The sequence below is a fragment of the Carassius auratus genome, chromosome 27 (genome assembly GCF_003368295.1).
Source record: "Carassius auratus strain Wakin chromosome 27, ASM336829v1, whole genome shotgun sequence".
NCBI lineage: Eukaryota > Metazoa > Chordata > Actinopteri > Cypriniformes > Cyprinidae > Carassius > Carassius auratus.
Genome location: NC_039269.1, coordinates 6,921,932 through 6,933,014, shown reverse-complemented (window position 1 = coordinate 6,933,014; position 11,083 = coordinate 6,921,932). Strand labels below are relative to the sequence as shown.

Sequence of the window (11,083 nt, the reverse complement as noted above, 5' to 3'; positions counted from 1 at the left end):
ATGTTGATAGATCATTTATTTGACTTTCTCAAACACGTCGGCTATGTCAGACATATTTCTCCGGTGTAAATGTGTAGATAACGAAGCCTGTCTCTACAGTGAAAAGCAAGAGGAATTTTACTCTCGTTTCCTGTAAAGCATCTTTTATGTCACATCTGTAAATTTATAGCACAGACTATGATCTCTATAAACACATGCGAACAGATTGATGTCGCTCAAAACTGAAACTGGATTAGCTCATCCTGTTTACAGACAGCACATATATATATATATCAATCTAGAAACACAAATATGTAAATACAGGGGTGAACATTTGGCCAGAGCATTGAATGTACTCACCCTCAGGCCATACAAGATATAGATGCATTCCATCATTGCTCACCAGTGAATACTCTGCAGTGAATGGGTGCCGTCAGAATGAGGTAAAAGCATCACAAAAATCCGCCAGTAATCCACATAACCCCAGTCCATCTGTTAACATCAGGAACATCAGGAACATAACATCAGCTCCTGTGAAAACATCCATCTCCTCTTGTCCTCTCACATAAAAATCCACCCACATAGTGCTTGATCTGTGCATATTTCTCTCCTAATTCAGATGAGATAATTTTTTGTACTTTGTAAAGGACTATACATAAGTAGAGGACTTGTATTTTAACTGGAAGCAATGGCTTAATGATGGATTTGTTTTTTTACAAACACAGATTTTGGCTTCACTAGACATTAACTGCTGGACTGGAGTGCTGTGGATTATTGTGATGTTTTTATCAGCTGTTTGGACTCTCATTCTGACGGCACCCATTCACTGCAGAGCATCCGTTGATGAGACACTGATGCAATGCTGCAATGATTACATACAGGAAACAAACTCATCTACACCTTGGCATGAGAGAGAGAGCACGATTTCAGCGCATTTTCCTCTCTGGCAAAACTGCTGCTTTAAGCATGCAAGGAATTGCATTTTTTGCATTTGCATGCATGAGTAAAATACATGCATCTTTTATAGTGCCACACTGTGTGTTATGCATTGCAATCAAACACATTTCGGATTGAAAGAGCAAGCCAAATTGATCTCGAGTCTGCTTTCGTTTACTTCAAGTGTCTTTCAGGCCTGAATCTCCCAAGGCCACTAACTCAAATATCTAAAAATACATGTTTTCTGCGTAATTATACAGTATGTGATGAAATGAAATGAGCATGGCTTTTGTGATGCGTGTGAGTGTGTGTTTGTGTTTTGAGGGGAGGAAAGTGATCAAATTTGTGGTATGGTATGATTGAAACATGATGGTCCATCGGGCTGCACTTGTTATTACATGTGGAGGCCTATAAATAAAGAGCTAAAATAGAAAAGAGGCTTTAAGGCATGCATGCACATTTTAATGCATCTGAAAACAAATCTCTAAAGAGACAGTCAGAAAACAACTCAGGAAACTTAATGGAGTTCTCAGATGTTTCTCCTTAAATTCGTTAAACTTTTGATTGCAATAATCTGAGCACAGTTTGTGAACTTCATTTGTAAATAAGAAAGATAACTGGGTGCTTTTTCTCCAACAAAAATCTCCATTTAATCTTGTTGATTTGCATAAGAAACAAGAAAGTTGTAAAAGGTGCAGATCTTACTTCCGATTCCAGTTTTTCTTTCCAATCTGATGCTTTCGTTCAAAATGATCAGCATTCCTGTAAAATCAGTGTGCATTAATGTGATTTGCTAATTAAACTTGGAAGATACCTCTATATTTTATGCATTAAACACACTGTAATTAGTTGCAAACGTGCCTTAAATACTTAAAACAGTTTGAAAGCACTGAAACTATCTGAGGCTTTTCCACTATTTAAGAGCTTAAACTGAAACAATATTTAGAGAAGTTCAATGGCTTCTCAAAAATGTCAAAAATGTAACATTCAATATGTTTAAAAACACATCAACCGTGTGTATGTGTGAGCAGGGGTCTTGAATTTTGCGATGCCATTAACAGAGTTATTTTTTTGAAGTGGTGTGTGTGCTGTGTAGATGGGGTTTGGGGGGGGGGGGTCTGGCGAGTGTTATGAACAGAATGAGCTCATTCAGAGCTCGTCGTGCGCTCAATAGTGCCGTTTGTCCCCTGTAGAGTAAACACAGGCACTGGAATCCCTCTAATGTGGTATTTCAGTAGTAGAAGGCAATAGTTCATCACTGTGTCCTGCTCTGAAAAGCCAAACAGCCCTAAAGGTCTGCAACAGAACTGCACTGTTGTGGGCTCGTGTGTGAGAGCGGGTCAAAAACAGACTGAAAAGGCTTTTGTAGCCATCAAAGATTGCAAGGAAATGATTCGACGGGGAAAAAACTATGAGAGAAATGACAACAGGGAAAGTGAAAAACAAACTGAATGCACAAATAAATGTACACAACTTACATACTGTAGCAAAAATACCCTTTTCATATTTATGTAGCATTAGCATTAAGCTGTATATATATATTTAGTTTATAGTATATAATATATAGTATTTGTATGTTTTTTGTTTTTGGTTCCTAGATTTGCAAGAAAGACTTTTCCAAAATGTAAACAAACATTTTCTTATAGTCTTGTTTGCAAATTGAGGCATCAATAAATAAATAAAGAAAACTTTTTAATTTTAGTACTGTGGATAAAAATAAATAAATAATAAAGAAACACTTTAACATTTCCATAATTTCACCATCAATGTAAAAATAGTTTTTCAAAGTTGTAATAAACACAAACAAACAAAAATATTTGGGTTTAAAATATATAAAATATTTAATTTCAGCTTTAATTCAGTGTGTTACTTGTTTTTCTTTTTTATTATTTGTGAAATTTAATAGCAATTTCTGGTTGAAATTTCTTTCTATAGCATTTTTTCCATAACTATAGATGTTGAGTATGAAATTGCAATACAATATAATTTATTTTTATTATTCATTTTTAATTCTAACTATGTTCTGTGGTGTAAATTGTAATTTGTTTACAATTTTTAAATATGCAAAAAGGTTTTCTCTTTAGTCAGTCTGCAGTCATTATAATTAGCTACACAAAAATCAGTAGAAGTCTATGATCTGTCCTCGTTTAGAGCTGTGTGTGTGTGTGTGTGTGTTGGGTGTGTGTGTGTGTGTGTGTGTGTGCTGTGTACTACATTCATTTTATAAAAAATTTTAAATGATGTTTATCTAAAAAGTGTAACAATGCAAGAAGGTTTTATGTAATGAGTAGGTTTAGGGTCAGTATGAAAGTAATATAAGTCTATGGAAAGTCTACAAATGTGTGTGTGTGAGAGAGAGAGTGTGAAGAGGGCACTGAGGTTAGATGTTATCTAGTCTCTCTTCAACTACTGTGTTTAAGTGTAATTATAGAGTTGAATTGCAGTCACACGCTCTTCACAGCTTTGAAGTGGATCACAGATCAAGAGATGTCTCTTAATGGCCCTTAATATGCAATGCCACTTATGCAAAAGCCTGAGAGTTACAGCACACAATGAACATAATCACACAACAATCACTCGTGGTGTTATAATTAACACGTCAACAATAAACAAACACAGTGCTCACATGTAGGACAAAACAACAACTCACTTGTTTACTCAAGAAAGAAAAGGGATTCAATAATAAGTCTTTAATCAGTTTCCAAATGCTTCTCCTGAGAAAAAACAACTCAATAATTTACTGTTTCCTCCAGAGCTTTATAAACGATATATGAAGCCTGAGCTGCTATTCACGTCATAGATCTACTCTCTTACAGTGTGACAATTATCGTCTCGATACTTGAGAGATTTCAAGAGCAACCTCCAAGCAATAAAATGCTCCTCTGGGCACAAACGTTCATCCTTGAAAAAACAATGACAATCTCTTTAGTTATCCGGCTGGTTATGCAACGCTCTGTTAATTAGTAGAAGTGCTTTGTCTCAGCACGCATGGCCAGATGAAACCAAAAGCTCTTACAGTAATTACGGGAATCTTCTGTGAGTGCTCAGGCATCTTCTGTCACGCCGTTCCTAAATCACATCCTCTGAAACATCTTCAGGGCTTCCAGCTTGCCATTATAATCTGCTGACAGCGCTTATAGAAAGGCCTTCATTTACACGCTATAGCTTTCTTTTAAGGCAGTTTAGTCTTTCAGAAAGTCTTTTTCACATTGTGCTTATTCATTTAGCAGACATTTTTATCCAAAGTGACTTGCACATTAAAACTTTTATCATAAAGTAGCCAAAACATATACCAAAATGCCAAATTGTAAAACTTTTTTTTTTCAGAAAAAAATAATAATTCACAAACAATCAAAGCAATAAATAGTTCACAATATACAGTAGATTCTTTAAATACTAACAATCGGCTAAGTAAAAAAAAAAAATTTATGAATTAAATAAGAAAGAAATAATTAAATTATTATTCAATTAATAGACTTTTGGCCTTTTAGATAAAAGTGCCTGCTATAAATAAACGTAAATAAATAACTAAACAACCAAACAGCCGACCATCCAAATAAACAAATAAATAAAATTAATTTTAAATGGATGGGCGGACGAACTGACAAATAAATAAATAAATACACTTTAAATAAATAAATATGTTATTTTAGACAAAAGTCTCTGGTAAATGAACAAATGGAAATAAATAACTAAACAAACAAGCATCCAATCAAACAAACAAATAAACATTATTTAGATAAAAGTATGATAAACAAGTAAGTAAATAAATAAATCCATACTATTTAGTTACTTAGGGTCAAATTACCTGCAAAATAATGTACACAAACAAACTAAGGAATGAATGAATGATTCTTTTTTGGATAAAAGTGTCTGTAAATAACGCAATAAACAAACAAAGATATTAGGACAAAAGTGTCTACTAAAAAAACGAATGCAACAAAACAAACAATCATTAGAATAACTTTTACAGTTTAATGAAATATCAATGCAAGTGTGGATAGAAGACTCTTGTATTCATGTGTGTGTGTGTGTGTGTGTTTGATATATTGCATAGATGTGGTTTATATAGTTCATCCCATAGTTCACGCTCGTGTTGAGTGTCATAAAGAGAAGCTATATCATGCACACTATATTCTGGTGAAGAGGTCAATGTCTTGAGCTTTAGCAGCATTTGTGTGGAGAAACCGAACACCTAGAGGAAGCCCTCGTCCTGACGTCACAGGTGTGAGGCTTTTGTAAGCGTTTAGATATGATTACTGCAGCCAAATAAAAGAGACACACGGATGACCATTTCAACAACTAACTGATCTCCCATGAGTCCCTTGAGTCTGGTGTAAAAACTCTCTCTGCGTCTCTCTGTACAGGACAATTATCCCTCTGTCCTCATTCCCATGAAATTTAATGCACAGCATCAAATGTTTCTCTTTTGCTTTGTTTCTTGCTATTTTATTCTCATAATCCCATGTTACATGAGCATTTAGGCACACACTCACCTGATGCAGTTGCATTAATAACATAACTACATCAGCTAACGTCATCTTGCTACACGTGGAATAATCTCTTTTTTTTTCGTGCTCTTAAATTGTTTATAAATGAGTTGGTGATTTACTGCTTCCAGGATTACCATAGTTAATGGAAAATAAAACTAAAACCAGTAAAAAAATGAAAAATTATAATAATAATAAATACATGTGATATATATAATATAATAACTTATTTTATTTCAGCTAATTTTCATTAGTTTAACTTGATGCAATAAAATAACTAAAACATTAATAATTATTTTTAAATAGACTTTGAGTAGAAACAATAACAACAATACTATAATTTAACTAAAATTAAAATGAAATTGTACGAAATGCAAGCAAATATAAATATATAAACTAATTCAAAATCTTAATCCAAAACTATAATAGTATCTGTTTTACTAAAATAACACAGATTCACTTGTAGTTTATAATGATTGTATGATGGTTCCTTTTATGATGTTGTTTGTTACATTTAATAAATGTTAAATATACCTCATCTTACACTTGAAAACATTCTCCAGTTCAGTTTTTTTTATATCTTTTTCGCATCAATCTCAGAATCAGCTACAAAGGCATGTGGAGAAAGAGACTGACTTTGAAGTCGTGTCTCTGAGTCCCAAGAAAATGAAGTCCAAACATCATTAGCAATCCCTCGGGTGTAAAAACGTGTCTGTTTGTTTTGGACTGATGCCATCCAGACTATCTTGATCAATAAGACTTTAACTGCAGAAGGAAATAAAGTTTAATCACTGAATTTGCAGTCAGTTACTCACATGTTTATTGCAGTACACAAGGGCATAATTTAGATTTATTGCTTATTCTCTATTGTCCGCTCTAAACAGATGCAGAACAGGTCAAAACTGTAATCCTGAAGGACGCAGTAGGTCGAGGCTGAATAGATGGGCTTTAAACCTGCTTTAACGGCTCAGCCCTTTCAAAACAAAACCAGATTTGAATGGGAAACCGACTCTGTCACACAGCTGTGATCCATCAAACACTAACCAATGCTATCAGCAGGACTATCAGGTTTATCTTGTTATTGTGTGCTAAATACTCATATCTATACTTCTGTCTCTCTCATTCATTAATGTATAATAAACCACTGCAGTCAGCTCTCCATTAGCCTGATATCCAGCAGAACAAACAGTAAAAACTTATCAGTCAAATGTGCAACAATGTAGCAATCGATGAGAATGAAACAATCTGATTTATGTAAAATTGTATCTATTCTTTGGTGAATTTATGCTCGATCTTAAAAACCTTGAAATTGTTTTTTTTTTTTGAACTTCTTTTGGTTTTAGAGTGACACTCATACTGATATAAAGATGGATAAATACATATTGAAATATGTAAAATATAAAAAAAATTTTTTATTAACAATATTTAATTAATTATACAGACACACATATATATTATGATGTTATTAATTAAATAAATTAAATAATTATATATACTATTTCACTGAATTATACAATTATAAATTATAGAAATGTATTCTATAATTAAAATTATTTTTAGAATTGATATAATAATTAAACAAGATAATTATGCAATAATTATATACATTAAACATAATGAATAAATGGTAGTAAAATGATTAACGTATATATAGATTTATATATATATATATATATAATGAGAAGACAAATACCTACAGAAAAACACATACAAAAAGAACAGGTACAGAAAGAGGAAGAGGAAGAGAAAGAAAAAGAGAAAGAGAAAGGGTAGAAGGTAAGTTGAACCCATTGTGTTGTGATGTTGTTGTTGTTGGACACAAAGCCTCTGTGGGGAACATTCATTGTGTGTATGTGTGTGTGTGTTTGTGTGTGTGTGTACGTGTGTGTGTGAATCTGACCTCATTCAGGTCGACTGGCCATTGTTCTGAGTGAAGAGCCCAGCTGGAGAGACCTGAGTTGGGCTCCGAGAGGCCCTCAGTGGCCCGGGACAGACGTCTGAAGCTGGGGGCCGTTACCTGGTGAGAGGTGCAGAGAGAGAGAGAGAGAGAGAGTTACTGCCTCAGTGCATTCAGGAGTACAATCAAACCCTGCATGTTAAATACATCGGCTCTTTACAGTGTTATTTCAGCATCACTGATATACTATCATAGTTTCTCTTTACATTCTGAATAATATTTCATTTTACATTTTTATGCCTTTATTTCCATTTTTTCAAAGCGTCTGTATTTTTGTGTGTTTTTGTGATTTTTATAATAAAAAAAAAAGTAAAAAAGTTTGCACTTAATTTCAGAATTTAAATTTTAAAACCAACTGAAATCACATCTGCACAAGTTTATTCGTAAGTGTATATGTGTGCAAAACAATTCTTTTTTGGCTTTTTAATTGGTCAATGTAATAAATTTTTCAAGATGTTTTTTATATATATATATATTTGTTCAATTAATTAAGTTACCCTAAATTTAAACGACATGCTTGATCTGAAAATTTAAAAAATCTAAAATGTTTGTATAAAATCCATCCACTCACATGCAATCTAGAAATATATATATAACAGTGTTTTGTCTGTTTCGAGTACTACAGGAAAGTCCATTTATGGAGATGTGTAAATCTGGGCATAATTTATGCTAATTACCAACTGCATGCAGACACATCAGAACAAACATAAGAGCTGAATGTGCTTTAACAAAAATAAAGATGTTTCCTTATATATTAAATTGTGAAAAAAAATCTAAATTTGCCATTAATAATTGCCAAGTGTTCCTGTAGCTCAAGGGGTAGATCATTGAGTTAATAGGTTGGGAGTTGATTCCAGTAAAGATTAAAATTGATAGCCTGAATGCACTGTAAGTCGCTTTGGATAAAAGCGTCTGCTAAATGCATACATTTAAATTGAATAACATTCCTTTCTTCCAAGTCTGTGTGAAAGGTCAGTTTGAAATGTCATCCACAGGACTGGCGCCTCTGTTTCCGGCAGGTTGGACATTGACCGGCTGTATTATATGTGAGCGGTGTAAGCTACACATCGTGACTAAGACTGATCCATTTCTGCTATTAGACTGTCAAGGCGTAACACTTTGTCCTGATGTGACAAATCGTCGACCACGAGGACCCACTGATTCACAACTGAACCGAGAGGAAGAGATCTACTGACTCAACACAGGTGTTTAATCATGCATATGAACATGTGTGAGTGTCTGAACACATACAGAAGCATGTGTCCACTTTATCTCTGTTAAACAAACTGACCTCTGACCTGAGGAAACCTACAGATAAATAACCTACACATGCTTGTTGTTTTTAATTCACTTTTTTCCCTTTACAAAAATAAATCCATGTACAAGGGCTGGGTAAACACAAATTACACCATTCATTTCAATATTGATTCATTTAGATATATATCAGGAAACATATTATTTCACAAGGAAAATAATATCACTTCAACTAATGTTGTTAGCAGGCAACCCTTTCAGTTTGCATATTAGATATACTATAGTTTTCCTGTGGCTCCTAACTTAGGGCATTGCATTAGCAATGATTAAAGATTACAAACATACAAACATTTATTACAAACAAACATTTTTAATTGCACAAGGTGGTTTTTATAATAATAACTTAAGAATAATATTTTTTTATATTGTTATTTGAAATATGAACATTTCAATGGTGGCTGTAATAAATAATAGCCTATTGAATAACAGGTTCATAAGAAATATATATTAACGTATTATGGTGTATATTTACCAAAATATTCCAAGAGTTAATTTTTCTAGTTAACGTTAGCTGCAAAGCAATGGACAATGAAGGACGTCTCTGAGGTAAATATGACGTAACGTGATGAGCTTGAATTACTAGCGTCTTTCCGTTGTTGAAACACTGATTTAGCGATTAGATGAGACAGAAGATTGTAATGTTTATTAAAAACTTACCTTTTGATGTTAATTCCGTGATTTAATAACGAACTTGTAAATAGGAAGTGATTATGGCTGAAAGCGCGCCTCCGCGTTTCCGGTTAATTTGAAAATTTGAATAAAGCCAACGGTCGAGCCATATTAAAGATTATATTTAGTGTATTATATTTATATTTAATGTTTGAATTTCGTAGTAAAACTGACAGAATTTAAAAGCTGAGGTACCAAAAGCAACAAAGCAAAATAATCGATTTATTTTATGGAGGGTGTACTAAAGTAATGTTTAATGAAGTTTTGTTCACTCATAAGCATAAGTACTCAAGCATTAGGCTACTAATGAACATATGGGGTTTGTGATGTTGGCAAATATGATAATCTGGCTTTTGAGGAATGTGTATTTTGTCCATCTTTCAATTATAATTATAGCTATTGTGTTGTATTATGTGTCTTGATCATAAAACTAAGCATTTAAATATTGTCTTTATTGGGAGATGTAGAGTGACAACAACTGATATTTATATCATTTTATATAAGTAGTATGTCACTAAGCCTACATCAAATCGTCAGAATATTTCTTCTTTTTTTCCTTATAGCTAAATATCAGCAACTCCACCAAACTCCATATCTCTGAATCCAACTGAGGTGTTTTACCTTGAGTAGACTAGATATGCAAGCGATACGCAATCATGCACACATTTAAATTTTAGTGTTCACTGCACGTCAGAAAACTTGACGACCTTACAAAAATCTTGAAAGAATGCACTGCTAATTACGTCAGTCTTGACAAGATATTCACTTGATGAATTCCCAGAGTAGTTCTCATGTTAAAAACAGCTCAAAATAACAGCCAGTGATTTAGTACACTAAACTAAACCTGCCTGTCCTTCAAAATCTCACCATTCCTGTCAAGGTAAACAATAAATGGAATGCTACTAAAAAAAAAAGTGACATTTTAAAATGCATGTCATACAACTTGAATCTCTCAACAGTCACTCACTGCTCACTGCTCATGTAAACGGCAACGGAAGAGAGCTTTCTGATTTTGATCAAAAAGCTGTCAAAGAGCAAAGAGCAGTCAACCCCTGTCATTTAATACCAACTGCTTCTGTGTTACAAGAACATTTATTTAATAATATTTCCTTCTATTAAACACTTAGTTTACCACTGGATGTCTGACAAGCACAATCTGAAACTTCCCGGACTCATGATTAATAAGTTCAGCTCAAAACATCAGTTTGCTTAAGAGACAAAAATAGGCAGGTTATTAAATCGTAGCGGATCTGTTCAAGAAAATGCATCAGAAAACCATTTAAGCTTTTGTGCACAAAGGCTTCTCCTGAAATTTCCTCTCAAGCGTGTGAAAACAAAGTAAGCAGGTTTGACAGGTGCGATGCCTGGAATGTAAAAGTTTTGCAATGCTATTTAGTTCTGTGCAAAGAAACACACCCTTATTGCAGTGTATGTGCGTGTGATCGTATGCAAGAAGCTTGGGAATCCCTTAAAACATACAATAGATAAGCAACCTTTGCAACCAAATCCGACATCTGTGTGAATAGCACCTACACAAGTATCCACTTTGTCTCAAAAATTACTTATTAAATTCCTGGGGAGGAAAAAAAAAACACACAGTTAGTGGTTATCATACAGCAGAGTTATAAAACAAATGTGGCTTAGATCATTTAATGAGAAATGACTTTGCTTGCAGATTTGGTGATATTTTTAAGATCTGAAAGATTTTCTTACTCAGTATGTTTGGCTTGTTTTGCAG

The 11,083-nt window shown here is 33.5% G+C and overlaps 1 long non-coding RNA gene across 1 annotated transcript; it reads right to left on the bottom strand.

The window, feature by feature from the left end:
• Window positions 1-615: 615 nt before the first annotated feature.
• On the bottom strand, window positions 616-9,496 carry LOC113046355 (uncharacterized). Its single transcript, XR_003276071.1, has 3 exons — window positions 9,334-9,496; window positions 7,306-7,422; window positions 616-1,677 (listed from the first exon to the last, which is right to left on the bottom strand). It is a non-coding gene; the product is annotated as an uncharacterized LOC113046355 (long non-coding RNA).
• Window positions 9,497-11,083: the final 1,587 nt, after the last annotated feature.